A 16,438-nucleotide genomic window follows, 5' to 3' on the forward strand; every position below is an offset into this window, starting at 1 on the left:
AGTCTAGACATTTTCCCTGATCTCCTTTTGCTCAAGGAAGCATTTTATTGTGTCTTAAATCATGATTACCCTAGGTTGGGATGCAGCTTTTACACCCACCCAGGGATCCTAGGACCGGAGTTCAATTCCCAGCACTGGCAAAAATACAGCAAACCAACAAAAATGGATGATGAAAAACCAGGTAATTTTACACAACAGGTTTGCTTTTGTTTACTTAGCACTGTGACCCTCCTGGGGCTCAATGACTTGGCTTGAAAATTGTAGGTGACCTTGCATGGATGAAGGCTGGGGGGCTGTCAGTGAAGATCAGTCCAACCCAGATACCTAGGCCCTGAGATCGATCCTAGGCCTGCCACCCACACATGGCTGAAGATCTTAGGAAACTTGTTCCTATCTATAGGAACACTAATAGAATGTTTGAAATGTGCTAACTGAATTACTAATTAGATAGTCATCCAGTATAAGATTGTATGCAATAAATATAGATCATTGATTAATTCTTTATGAAGTATCTTACCATGATTAATTAATGGAGGCATAATTTTAGACCAAATAATTGGTAGTAATAGAATATGTGAAAATAAGATATAGACATCACTCTTTATATATGGTTATACACTAGAATCTATATAAATCTCTGTCTCTCTCTGTATACCTTTGTAGATGCATATACATATCTTAATACACACACACACATGCACACACACACACAAACACACACACACACAAACACACACACACACACACACACTGCAATCTAAACATCTATCTGTTTATATATTGGCCATTCCTCAGCTTGATCTCAGGTCCTCAAATGTGCCCACCAACTTCACTTGCATCAGACTGGTGTGCTAACATTTGCCCTTTCATGAAGTGGGCCTGTCAGACCCTGAGTTCAAGGCACAGAACTGGCAAAAACTTAATCCTGTGGGAAAACCCAATTGTCCCACTGTTTTCCTTATTGGTGAAAGTCCTGGGCCTCAGGAATGATGTAGAATACATAAGCAAATCTATGTCTTATGTAATAGGATGCAACAAATGTTATATGTGTGATCATACTCATTCAAATGCATAAGAAATAAATAAAACATAAAAAATGAATACACTAACCACAACATACAGTAAACATTTGCATGTAAATATAAATCATGTTTTTAAAATGTATACGAATATTATTTTTGAATTCTGGCCCTAGGAACAGGCCTTTCTTTATTGTCTTCCAGCATGGTGATCTTCCCATCCCCCAATGTGCTGCAGATTTCCCCCGACCCTGAGTTCAAATACCAGGCCTGGCAGAAAAAATGGCAAGAATTACAAGCCACGGATCCTCATAATATTTTAAATATTTTTAATGTATGTATGTATGTATGTATGCATGTATGTATGTTTGTATGGTTTTTTTTTTTATTTTGTCAAGCACAGGGCTTGAACTCAGGTAGTGGCAATTCTACCTCAGCTTTGATCACTCTAGGCTGTGATGTAGCCACTGGACCCACAGCTGCTAATGGGATCAGGCCTTTCAGGGAAAACAATGCACAGAAAAAATGTGGCCTTTTTACGTTTTCTTCCTTTGCACGGTGACCCTCCTAGGTCTGAATGACACTGTTGCAAAGGGTACTTCACCTTGCATTGCTGAAGGTTGGCGGACTATTAGGGAAGCCATAGGCTCACGTGGCAACATAGGACCTGACCAACCAATGGCAGGAAATACTAAGAAACTGGTGCCCATCCATAGGAATAACAATGGATTTTTGTCAGTGTCACAGTTGAATGAGTTAATCATGATGCTCCTATAAAATTAGACAGAGTGTTTTCAGGAGTCTGATTGATTTTATTTAATATTTATGAAGCATTAAAAGAATATTATTATTTACAGGAACACAATAATTTCAGGACACTGATTGATTTCATTAATAGTGTAAGGATGAAAACAATAACATTAATTACATGGACACATAATAAATACCCTAGAATTGGTAGGAAGGTAGTCTTATAACTGAATAACGTATAGACATCTCTGGCACTCTATAAAGATATATATTTATTAGTATACTGTCATCTGCATGTCAATCTGTTCATATTTTGTTAACTCCTGGGCTCGATCTCAGGTCCTGGGAACAGCCTGTCAGCTCAGTTTGCCCCAGGAGGGTGTGTTCACACTCAACCATTCATGAATTTGGCCCTGTAGGCCATGAGTTCAGATACCAGCACTCCCAAACAATGAATCGTTGCGTAAGAAGCTGATGCTGACACGTTTTCCTTTTCTGTGAATGCCCTGGTGTCAGGTATGAAGTGGAATACATATGCAGGTTTATATCCTATGTAATCAATGTAATAATCAATAAATAAATGGTCAATACATAAATAAAACAAAAAAATACAATAACTACACTGAATGCAATATGGAGTGAACGTATGTATATAAATATAAATATAAATCATATATTTAAATTGTACATGAATAGGTGGGGATCGATTTCAGGCCTAAGGAACAGAATTGAATTTCTTGACTTCAAGGAAGCCAGATTCCCCTTCCTACACAGTACAACAGTGTTACCCAGACCATGAGTTCAAATCCCAGTCCTGGCAGAAAAATGGCACCTTTATAGTATGTGAGGCCCAATTCTTAGGTATTTCATTATTCCTCCATTTTATGAATGTGATTGTGTAAATGCTTAATAAAGTATTAAATAAAATCGATTAGTGTCCTATAATATAATTATGTACAATTTTATCCTAGAATCATTCAAGAACTGCCCATTCAATCGTGACATACATCCCATCCTATTTGTATTCATATGGATATGAATGAGTGTCTTAGGATTTCCTGCCATTTGGAGGTGGCAGCCCCAGGATTCGAACTTTGGGTTCTAGCTCCCCCCACTTAAACCCGAGAATAGGCAACTCACTGTTCTGTCCAAGAACATCAGCAAGACCAATGATTAGGCAGGCACCAGTGGCTCTCAACATTCCTCCTTGACGTTTACAAGGCTGTGATGGGAGGATCATGGTCAAGGTCACCCTCAGGAGGAAAGTCCTTGAGACCCTGTCCAACTTCAGTGCCAACAAAGCCAGAAGCCCTGTGCCTCCAGTGGTAGAGGGCCAGCCTTCAGCAAAAGCAGCTCAGAGACTGTGCCCAGATCCTGAGTTCAAGGTTCGGAACTGGCAACAAACAGACATAAACAACAATCTGTGCAGCCATCCAGCTAAAGCGGTCTCCCTCTTGTCCCCAACTGAATGGGACAGAGTTCCCTGGGAAAAGGGCTGGGAGAGCCCCTGTCAACTTGATTCTGCCCATGCTGATTGCATCACAGGATTCTAGCCACACCCCCATTATTTCATGTTTCTTTCTGACCAATGGGATACAAGAATGGTGGCAACGCCCACATTCCATGATGCCTGGTAGCACCTGGATTCCCTCTTTTAGTACACCACTACCAGCAGTTAAGGAAGGTAGAGGTGGCTGAGTGGTGAGCAAGAGAGTCAAGGTAACTTTAGAGAATAGTAAGAAATTGACATGCCCCACCCCCCTACCCCCCTTCCTGTGGTGCTGGATTTCAAATCTCAGCGGGCCTAAGGCCCTGACCTGGTCCCTGCCCCTGGTCCTCTGCTCTGGGTCCATGTGTCTGCCATGTCACTGCCATCCCTGCTTGCTCTACCTGGATCAGCTGCCAACAGTGTCTCCCAGCAGCACAGGTGAGTGGCCACCCCAATACCATTCCCAACTCGGGTCAGAAACCCCTCTGAGAGCACCATGACCCCCTGCTTGTTTCCTCTCCCTGGCTCTGAGGAGCCACCTTTCTGTCTTGTGTATTTCTGAGAAACAATATATGCTCAGGCTGGGCTGAGCTCAGGCAGTCCTCCTATCTGTGACATGTATGCTCCACCAGTCCTGGTCCTCTGTAGTTGGGATGGTAGACATGTACAGCCATGCTCAGTCATCAGTTTAGATGGATATCACAAACTCTTAGTCCATGGCAGCCGATTCTTGACCACAGATAAAGCTCTGGGTAGGGCCACAACCATTGGAACTCAGTCTCTTCACAGGACAGTTGTGAGGAAACAAGGGATTTATATAGAGAGATCTCTGAAACATGGCTAGGCACAGAGGGAGTGGCCTTCAGGTAATGTTCTCAACAATTCTGTGAGCATATGACAGGAAGATACCTGGAAAGGGTTCAGGTGGCCCCTGTTATTAACGGGGCAACCGGTGTGGGATTATGAAACAAAACATGGCTCTCTTTCATCATTACCCTATCCACATGAGGAAGGGTATCCTTCACTGTGTTGAGTTTTGCAACTGGGGAAAACAAAGCATGGAGAAGCTGGGTGACCTACTTATGACCTCAAGTTCACAGGAAGCTAGGCCTGACTTCTCTACCATGCTCCCTAGTTAAATGGGTGCTATTCAGTCCACTTTTTGTAGTGGGAAGTCCACTTCTTGTCAGTCATGGGGCTTGAACTCTAGGTCTTGGCGCTTTTCAGGAGCTCCTCAGCTCAAGACTAGCGCTCTACCACTTGAGCCCACAGCACCACTTTCAGTTTTCTGGTGGATCTTTGGAGATAAGGGTCTCACAGACTTTCCTTCCTGGGCTGGCTATGAACCATGATCCTCATTTCTCAGACTCCTGTGTAGTTGGGATTAGAGTTCTGAGCCACCGGCACAGGGTTTAAGTGTACTTCTCACTTTCTTTCTCCCTCTCTCTCACATGAACTGGTTGAATGTGTGCTGGAGGAGGTGGCCCATTGTCTCCATGTGGCTAGAACCCATGGTGGCCCTCTCATTCTGGAGGTGGGCTGTGGGTCAGGAGCTGTCTCGCTCAGCCTGTTGAAACAGCTCCATGACATAAGCTCATCTGTACCCTGGCTAGACCATGACGGTTATTCATTTTCCATCCAGCCTTACTGGACTTCTCATATTGAACTGTTTTCTACATCATTTTCTAGCACCTGGCCAAAATTATGATACATAGTTACAGAATCAAAATATCATGCCTTCTTAAGAAATTCATTTAGGATTCTGGGAATGTGGTTTCATGGTATGGTGATTGCCTAGCATGCATGAAACCCTGGGTTCAATTCCCTAGTACCACATAAACAGAAAAACACTGGAAGTGGTGCTGTGCCTCAAGTGGTAGAGTGCTAGCCTTGAGAAAAAAAAAAAAAGCTCAGGAATAATTCCCTAGCCCTGAGTTTAAGCCCCTGGACTGGCAATAAAAAAAAGTATTCAAATATTTTTTCATTCATGTGACTGTTTCTAATATATTTATAAGATGATTTCTTTGTTGCTTTTTATGTCCCCCCACACACGATATAATCCCTGCTTTCACTGTATTTAATGTTGGTATAATTTGTGGAGGGGAATGGAAAAAAAAAACAAATCGTTTAAATAGGGATACAGGTGGACCCATTGTAATAATGAGAAGTACAAGTCGTTATGTTGAAAAACGAACTTTACAATTTTGGCGGGGGGGGGGGGAGGGCTGGTAGAGATGGGAGGGATGGTAAGGGATAGGAAGGGGAAACAAATGAGGAGGCAACAATACTTGATAAGAAATGTACTCATTATCTTGCCCACATGTAATTGTAACTCCTCTGTACAGTATTTTCACAATTAAAAAAAAAAACCATTTAGTTAGCAAATGCAAAATAAAGAAACCATACTTTGAATATATAATTGCTCCTTCCATACTGACACCTGACAATAGTCCCTTATTCATGTACTTTACTTATAATAGCATACTCTGTTGAAAAAAAAGTTTTGGTCATTAGGTCAAAGCAACTGATGCCAGGATTTTGTGTGGTCACTGCTAATCACAGAGAGTCTAAGTGACATTTGGAAATCTTTTTGGTCAATCATAGTACCAAAAACGCAGAGGCTAATTAACAGTTGTGACAGAATAGAAGGAATAACTCGATGGAAGGAATAAATGATAGTAACTAAGGTGTACCAGAAACTGTTCTTGAGAACCATTTTTGGTTATTGAAGAACTAGTTATCAACTAAGCTTATTCCTCATTGCCTTTAGCAGTCTAAATCTCTTAGGCTAGTTCTTAATATCTGTGTGATAAATGTATCTCTTTCTGTGCTGTTCTTTCCTACTCAATCTCCTTTGCTTTCTAAAAATCTGTCTTTCTATTTTTCACTATGAACATTTCCTGATACTAAATACAACTATACAGATGGTAGAGGATGCTAATGTAAGGGTCCCATGAGTCATTAATGTAACAACATGGAAAAGGAGGACATATTTATTGCTACTTCAATTTTTCTGAAAAGCTGCAATGTCATCATTTGTTTCAAATTTCCATACTTTGTCTACATAGTGTCATTAAGTGCACATAAATGCAAATATGAGCCAGGTGCTGATGGTTCATGCCTGTAATGCTAGCTACTCAGGAGATTGAGACTAGAGGATTGTGGTTCAAAACCAGCCTGGTCAGGAAAGTTCCCGAGACCCTTTTCTTCAATTAACCACCAGAATCCCAGAAGTGGTGCTGGAGCTAAAGTGGTAGAGTGCTCAACTTGAGTTGAAGAGCCGAGGAATAATGCCCAGGGTCAGAGTTCAATCCCCACGACCAACAAAAAAAGTGAAATGTGACTTTAAGTTTCCACAAAAGAAACGACAAGTTCAATAATCTTTCCAAGCAGAAAAAATAATTCCAAAATGATTCAGTGTACCTACTTTTGCTGAATTATTTAAGTTATGGCTTTTTTTGCTGGACATAATCTTTTCTTTTAAAAATTGTCAAATATTAGCTTTACAATAAACTTCATCTAATATTTCTTATTTCAAAAGAGAAGTCTATACAGTTGATATCACATAGCTTTCTTACTAGCTTAGTTCAAAGTCAACCCAGGCAGGAGAGTCTGTCAAACTCTTATCTCTAATTAAACGCCCGAAATCCAGAAGTGGAGTTTTGGCTCAACAGTAGAGTATTGGCTTTGGGGGCAGGTGGGCAGGAAAGGCAACTGTTCAGGAACAAGGTCCAGCCTCAGGGTTCAAGCTCCACAACCAGCACAAACTAAACAAGCAAACAAAAGCAACACAGATATTTCTTTGGGACCCTCCTTAAAAGAATACTCCTTTAAGAGAAGGGGCTCCTTTTGATCATACTCACTGGATCCTGCTTTTTGGAATCCTTATTGCTAAGGAGAACTCAGGACCATACTAAGTAATTGATTACTGACTCCTGCAACAAAAGGATCATCTCAGGAATGAAATATCCATGCATAAAGCACTTTAAAATTTCCATGTCTTTGTTTCTTTGCAGTAGAACATTTTTAAAACAACTTTATTTCTTTTTGTTCTATGCTGGCCTTCAAATAACACATTATTTCTTTTTGTAATACTCAACTAAAAGTTTACAGAAAAGTTTTATATGAGTAGATAACACACTCGAAAAAGTCAGGGACAGAGTTTCCTTCAAGCCTTGGGATTGTTTTCTTGTACAGTAAAAAGGAAATCACATATTAACTTGAACTTTGTCATTCCTCTATGTTCCATTCCTCTCCTTGGATCAGTTTCCACATCCAGTAACCGTTACTTCCAGTAACAACCAATGGTGCTGCTTGAGGTATAATGAACAGGATTTATCGTAGGGTACAATTGGATTCAACATACTTGTCAATAAATGTAACACAAGCCATCAGCAGAAGCAGGGACAAGAACCACATGATCTTTATATGGATTTAGAAATCTTTTAATAAGCTCCAATACCCCTATATGATTAAAAGGTCTGAGAAGCTAGGAATGCATGCAACTTTCCTCAATATTATACAGAGTATGCATATGACAAAGAATGTACCTAACAGTGGACACATGAAGACATTAAAATCTGGAATGAAGTCTAGACTAAAACTCTTCTACACAGCTCTTAAAAAACCACTTGACCCACAACTATTTTTCTAATAAAACAATTGCTAATACCAGAAAAATCTTATTAATTTTTCTTGCATCTGTTGCTTAAAGATTTGTGATAAGCTGGGCTTCTCAATAAACTCTAAAGCAGAAATATTTGTCTTGGAGTCTGTGGATGCTTTAAACCTGTGTTTTAATTCACAATGTTACATTAAATGATTTAAGGGTTTTGGATCATTTCAAATATTTGTGGTGTAATGAATGATCTTTGTTAAACATGTATTCTGTAAAGTGCCATAGTCTTTTTATGTGTAGTGTATTTAAATATATATTATATAAAATACATACACAGATTTGTGTGAAAGATGTGCAATAACAAAGGTGTATGTATGTATGTATATATATATATATATATATATATATATATATATATATATATATATGTATGTATGTATATATATTTTGGAAACTGGACAGGAGTCGAAATGGGGTGTTTCTGTTTTGGCAGAGGAGAATCACACATTTTTTACCTGCATGGCCTCATCATTAGCGTTAAACAATTTTAATGCTACACAAATCTTATGTGAAGAAATGACTGCTATGAACTCATTTTCTCTTAGGTCTAAAATAAAATAATCACTGTACGTGAGTGAAGCCAGACCCAGTTAATGCTAGTCTTTCATGTGAAATGTGAAGCTCCCATGTTGCCTTTTTCTGTTGGTGTGATAACCAGTAATTAGTACATTCTCACTAAGGAGCTATTTCTTAACATAGACCAGGTTAATGCTACACCACTGTTTAAAGGGCTAATCTCACACCTTCTTAGCCATGAGTCTGGCTTAGAATGGAGTTCTCTGTGCAATAACTTTTGGCCACTGGAAATCCCTGGCCTCCAGTTGTGTTTGGGTACCAATGACTCCATTGGCCCCAAGAGTTGATGGGATGACTGGGATTTCGACTGAGACTGTGGTGAAACTCTGCCCAAGGCTGAGGGGGTCAAGAGGTGCTTTGGAGGATCTTGGCACCATTTGAAATTCAGTAGCCATTTGAGCCAAATATAAAATTGTATTTACAACTGACAGACTCAATTTGAGCTTTCAAATTTGTGGTTATTCTATTGTAAAGTAATATGTTGTTTATCTAGCATTTATTAGATTTTATGCATATGTATTTTCACAATGTGCTCCTCAGTTTGAATTAAACCAGATTTTGCAAACTCAAAAAATAATAAAATAAAATCTGGAATGAAACAAGGATGTCCACTCTCTCTACTACTCTTCCATATAGTAGTGGACATTCTAGCAAGAGCAATAGGCAAGAGAAAAACATAACGGGGATCCAAATAAGGAAGAAGTAAAACGATCCCTTTGTACAGATGAAATGATCCTGTATTTAGAGACCCTATACCTACCTTCCTCAAGTTAGTAAAGGTGTTGCTAACCTTTAGTAATGTAGCAAGGGTATAAAACCCACAAGAATCAGTAGTCTTTCTTTGTTACCAACAATGGGAACATCCAGGTTGAAATCCAAAAAATAACCTCATATGTATTAGCCTCAAAATCAACTCAAATCTAAACAAAACAAAACAACAACAAAAACAAAACTAGGAATTAATTTAACCAAAAATGTGAAGGACCTCTACTGTGAAAATTTAAAAATATAAAAAGGGAAACTGAAGGAGATTCAAGGAAATGCAAAATCTTTCAATGCTTTCACAAATAACATTGTGAAAACTGCACTTCTGCCCCCAAATAATTGACAATGCACTACCCATCAAAATCCCAACAATATTCTTCAACGCAGTAGAGAAAGCAATCAAAATTTAATATGAAATTAGAGAATTACAGATGAAAAAGTAGGCTTAGAAATGAACTCATGGGCCTATAGTCATCTTACACACACACACACACACACACACACACACACACACAACACACACACACACACACACACACACACAAACACACAATGGAATTCTATTCACCCATTAGAAAGGATGACTTTTCACCAGTCTTAAGGATGATGAAAGGCTTGGGAAAATTATGCTAAGAGAAAGGAATGCAGACGCAGAAAAATACAGGTTTCATGGATTCATTCATTTATGGTAGCTAGAAGGTGCCTACAAATCTACAAGTAAACAAGACAGATTCTACCCCTTCCCAGTTAGAATGGCCATTATCAAGAAAACTAATAATAGCAAATGCTGCCGTGGGTGTAGCCAATTGGTAACCTCCCTGGGCTGGCTTTGAACCATGATCCTCAGATCTCAGCCTCCTGAGTAATAAGGATTACAAGCGTGAGCCACCAGCACCCGTCTCCAATTGGGAATTCTATTACACTGTTGGTGGGAAGTTAAACTTGTTCCACTCCTTTGGAATGCAGTATGGAGTTTCCTCAAAAGACTAAACATAGATCTCTCTTATGACCCCTTAATTCCCCTCATGGGCAGTAATCCAATAAATAAACAAGCTCACATTAACGCTACAAGCATAACCATGTTCAGGGCTCGGGCCCAGAGTTCAAGGACTGGAAAAAAATGTTACCACTGCTGGTATTGGATCCCGAAAATATGAACTTTTTGACATAAGATAACAAACCATTCTATTTGCAGTAGCTAGGACAGGATTTAAATGTTGTGGGTGATAAAATGGCTTCTTTGTTGAATGTTAGGAAAAGATGTAGGCAGTCCAACAAAAGGGAGATTTTTTTTTTTTGGTCTTGGTCGAGGGGCTTTAAGTCTGGGCTTGTGTACTGTCTCTGAGCTCTTCAACTCAAATGGAGATAAGAGTCTCAGGGACTTTCCTGCCAGGCTGGCTTTGAAAAGCAGTCCTCAGTTCTCAGCTTCCTGAGTAGCTAGGATTACAGCTGTGAGCCTCTGGCACCAGGCTAAAAATGGGGGATTTTTAAAAAAGAAAATCTCCCTCTTCATCTATGTCTAAACCTCAGATATCACTATTAGAACACTTCACCCTCAACTCATTTCATCAGACATTTGTAAATTTTCTCTTTTCCTTCATGTGGGAATACTGTAGTAAATATCAACTCAGCTGTGGGAATGGATCAATTGTATGGTATTTGCTAGCACATAAATCAGCAACTGTTACATCAAAACAAATGAAACCCTCATTTGGAATATTTTTTCTCTTTTTATTACAAATCTGTGCTTGATTCCTTCCTAATGTGATATTGGACCTCGTAACTGAGTGATGACGTTTTCTTTCTCTTCAGCAATTGGCCTTCTCCTACATGTGGTCAAATATTTAAGAATGCAAAGATTTCCATTGATAATTCATTAAGCTGACCTCTAAGAGAATGCACATATCTGGAATTTGGTCTGCTGTCTTGTTCTTATATGCACAGGCTTTCTAAGATTTATTTGCTGTACAAGGAATTGTATTTTCCAATCTTCTTGTGACCAATTTTAGTCTGTCTGATCAGTCTTTTGACCCTCTCTCTGAATTCTTATTTCAGTCTGCCTCATAAAAATATATTAGTTATCAGATAAATGACTCTCAGCTTCCGTATTTTGCCTGACTTCATGTAGGCTGTGATAGTTTCCCTGAGTTGCTGTTCCTGCTGGAGTTTTGTTTTGTTTTGTTTTTAGAGGCCTAGGATTACTATTCACGGTAGTAGCTTCTCTGGACCCTTTTGATCCCCAGGCCTGTAGTCAATGGGTTTTTTCCTAAAGATACAAAGAATAGCTGAATAAATTCCTGTTTTAATTGTCTCAAAATGAGGCAATCCGGCATCCTTGCAAAGCCATGGATAATCCAATGTAACCACTTAATAAATGGTCTATCAAGATGGCTTTTCAAGGTTGACTGTAAAAAATGTTCATTTCCAAGTCACCAACATAAAACAGATCACATCCCTGGGAGCAGACTTTTGGAAGGAAGGTACCCCTTCCTTCCTTCTCTTATGATAGACCAAACCATAATATTCTGCAGTTGTGGTCAGCCTTGAGCACATTTTCCTTATAATATTCTGTAGTGTAAAAGAGGACCAACTATCAAAATAAAGGTGAAAATACTTATCTACTACACACTGATTTATCTTTTTATATCTGTTGTTATTTTCATTACTTCAAACACATGGATAATTTAAACTTGGGATTAAACAAGTGGCAAAATATTGATAGAATATACATTCAGTTTACCTTCATATATCCAATATAATACACTTAACCCTTTATGGAAAATTAAGTCCAACTATATAAACAATGGCAGGGATATAAAATAATCCTCAACTCAGAAATTCAGTCTCTCTATAAATATTTATTTGGTAGAAAACAATAAAATTTAATTAATAAATGTGACTTTTAAGTATCATCGGAAACACTCTTCATATACGTAATTGTTTATAATTTTATAGATGTCACCTTGGCAAGAATTTAACATGCATGTAGAATTCAAATTTCCACAATTTAAGCTAGATGAGAGGAGTCAAACTCTGCTGTACTGTGTGGTGTGAATATTAGCAGAGTGCTGAACCCTTCCACCTAATACCAAGTCATGTGCAATAATTTATTATTTGATGTTAAGATGAGTGCGAAGTGTAGAAAACACTTTGAATTATTACATTAATTCACAGAAATGAAACAATAATGATGTTATTCATTTAAATTCTAATGCTTCTCAATTTTACAATTCATGCTATATATTATTAAACTTAGTTTCACTTTCTTTTCTATAGCTACTGAAATTAAAATTATATATTAAACATTCAATATTAAGAAATGAATAAGAAGTAACCTAATTTTAAAATGATATACTATTAAACTATGATTTGAAGTATAGTTCCAACAAGTTGTGAGGTTAAGAAAACATTACTAGAATTATTAGTAATATTTTATAACTTACCAGCTTGTTATTTGTTTACTAATTGTGTCATTTTTTATTCTTGGTCCAAGTCATCTGTTTACCTTAATTGTTTAGTTTTCTATTTTATCTCTATTGGTTTACTGATTGTACATTTTATTTTCCCTTTTTAGTGACTGACATGAGGCTGAAAATCTGCATGCTAGTTTATTACTTCCTATGTTAAAGTCAAATTACTGCTCTTCACAGCTGTTTTACTCTTCTTTGTATAGTACAGTATTTCCCCACTCACATGTCCTGTATTGCTGCTTGCTATCATGTATTTTATATTTAAATTTTATTGTCAAGTTAATGTACAGAGGGGTCATAGTTACATAAGTAAGATAATGAATTCATTTCTTTTATAACTTGTTATCCCTTCCCCCATTTTTCTCCCTCTTCCATCCCAATGCCCCCCCAAGACTATTTCCAACGTATTGTCTTGTGAGTATCACTGTTGCATAAGTTCCCCCTTTTGTCCTTTGTCTCACCATTTTGCTTTTTCCCTTTCCCTTAACTAGTTCGGATCAACATATTTACAATATCCAGGGTATCAAAATCAAATACAGTTACTACAGAGGATAAGCCATAGGTGTGGAAAACACAAAAGGATAAAAAGAAATCACATATTACATTTAGAACAACAAGAAATAACATATCTTGGAGATCATTTCCCTTGGAATCACCATACACCCTCATATGTACATAGCTATTGAGCTATTCTTCTCATCTACTAAGATTATCCTTGATGTACACAATAATGCTCCCCTATTACACAGTAATTCCACTTCTTGGCATTTACCCAAGTGATCACAAACAAGATCACACTAAAGTTAGCAGAACAATTATGTTTATCACAGTATTATTTATCATAGCTAGGATAAGGAATCAACCCAGATGCTCCTCAGTAGATCAAGGATCAAGAGAATGTCACACACACACACACACACACACACACACACACACACACACACACACACATTGAATACTATGCTTCCATCAGAAAGAATGATACCACCTCATTTGTAGTGATATGGAAGATCTTGGGAAAAAATCATATTAAGTTATGTAAGCCAGACTTAAAGAAACATAGGTCCCATGGTTTCCCTTATTTGGAATTATTAGTTTACATCTAGGATAATCTCATGTATTTAAATTTGACATTTTGTTCTATGTTGAGCATACAACATTATTGCTACCTTGTTTGTTATTTCTGCAAACAGGCAGGTATAGTTAAAGAATTACGTTCATGTCATCGATTACTGAAGGAAGAACATCTAAAAGAGCAGCCCCTACTAGGAAGAACAACTCCTACTCTTTAGTTTCATTCCTACCTTAGGCCAGTGTTGTCCTCTGTATCCTCATGTTGTACATTAAAATTGTATACTTGGTCATCCTGTATATTTACTATCTTCTACATTGTGACCTAAATGCCCCAGCAATTCCAGTTTGCTTTACTTTAAAAAAAATTTCTGTCATAATGATTGAGTTTGGTGTGTGTGTGTGTGTATGTGTGTGTGTGTGTGTGTGTGTGTGTGTGTAGTTTTACAAATATCAGAAGACAACATTTTTCTTCATTTAGAGTACATCTTTCAGGTCATTGTAAGTTATGCCTAATTGGAGAAATCTCTTGCTATTTTAAAGATGAAACAGAAAAATATATTTGTGCATGCACCACAGTTGCTTTATTAGTCTGTTGTTGAACACTTAACTTCTATTTATATCTGGGCGGCTGTTGTGAACAATGTGAATAACAAACAACTACAGATATATTTTCGAGTTACCCAGAGAGAAATAATCAAATGATTGGTGTGTCAGATGGTATTTCAACTTTGCATTTCTTTAGAAAACTGCAAATTACTTTCTACAATGAGAATACTAACCTGTATTTTGACCAAGAGTGTAGAAAATTTCCTTTTCTCACACTCTCACCAACATTATTACATTTTGAGTTTTTTAAGGGCAGGGTTTTACAATGTGCAGAACCCCAGACTGGCCTTAGACGCAAATCCTCTTACTCCAAATTGCTAAATGCTTGGAATTATAAGCCTTTTCACCACACCTGGTTCCTTTGATTTTTTTTTATAAGAGTTATTATAGTTCTGAAGTAGTATCATAGTAATTTTCAATTGCATTTCTATAATGACTTCTGTTCACAAAGCATTAATCTAGCATAGAAGTGGTATTAAGCACAACTTTGTAAACACACTGGCCCTTTTCAGGACTTTTTGGAAACGTGTCTATTCAGAACTTTTGTCCATTTTTAATCATTTCGTGTTAATCTCATCTTTAATCTCTCTATACAAAATCAATACTTAATTCAATATAGTAGAAAGAAAAAAATTAAGCAACTCCTAACATTTTTCAATTTTCAATAATATTATATTGTTTAAATCATTTTTTGTTTACACTTAAGACTATATAAATTAATTTAGCTAGACCTTTTACAAGGCTATATGTATTTTATTTATTTTTCGTTCATGGCTCTTTCCAAAGCCTGCGTGTCTAATTTTTCTAGGTTTCTTTCAGTCTCATGTAGTTCAGATTTCAAACTGAAGTATAAATGGAAAGAAGCACAAAAACAATAGAGTTCCTCTCATCTGATGATGCCTCTACAAGAATAAGGAAAGAATTCAATCTTCTAAGGACCTTTGATTGGCTATAAAAAAGAGAATTCATTCCTCTAGGTCTTCCCTATTTTTGAAATTTAACTTAAATGATGTAAAACACAATATACTACTCAGAGACTTTTATGTTTTCATCAGTTTTGCACATTTTCATATGGACTTCACTTCAGTCTACAACATTCCTTCATTATTCTGTCCCTGATGTTTTTATACTGTCAAGACATAATAAAATCAGTTTGATTTACAGCATGAGAAGTTATCCACCTGGCTGACTTTGAAGCAGAGCATGGTCAATAGAGAACATGCCTTCTGGTTTCTCATTACATGTAATGGCTTTTGTAATACTGATTGCATTCTATTTAATATTTAAAAAAAAAAAAAACTGCTGGCTAGTTTGTGATCATTTGGGTAAATGCCCCAAAGTGGTATTGTTGGATCATAGAGGAGCTCTATGTGGAGTCTTTGGAGGAAACTCCATACTACTTTCCAAAGTTGTTGAACAAGTTTACACTCCCAACAATAATGCATTAAGGTTCCATTCTGTCCACATCCCCACCAGCATCTGTTGTTTTTAGAGTTCATGACTATAGCCATTCTAACTGGGGTGATATGGTATCTCAATGTTGTTTTGATTTGCATTTCTTTTATGGCTAGAGAGGTTGAGCATTTCTTCATGTGTCTATTGGCCATACTTTTTTCCTCTTCAGAAAAGTTTCTAAGTCTTTAGCTCACTTATTTATTGGGCAGTTGTTTGTTTGAGGATTTGTCGTTGGGGATTTAATTTTTTTGAGTTCCAGGTATATTTTAGATATGAGACTCTTGTCCATTACCAGCACAACTATGTTTATTGAAGCATTATTTATCATGGCTAAAATATGAAACAAACCCAGATGTCCTTCACTAGATAAAAGGATGAAGAAAATGTGATATATATAAAATGGAATTCTATGCCTCCATCAGAAAGAATGACATTGCCCCATTTGTTAGGAAATGGAAAGACTTAGAAAAAATTATATTAAGTGAATTAAGCCAGGCCCCCAAAAACATAGGTAATAGGTCCCATGGTTCCTCTTATTTGCAAAAACTAGTATATG

This window comes from Dipodomys spectabilis, unplaced genomic scaffold, assembly GCF_019054845.1.
Source record: "Dipodomys spectabilis isolate Male_0828 unplaced genomic scaffold, ASM1905484v1 ptg000139l, whole genome shotgun sequence".
Taxonomy (NCBI): domain Eukaryota; kingdom Metazoa; phylum Chordata; class Mammalia; order Rodentia; family Heteromyidae; genus Dipodomys; species Dipodomys spectabilis.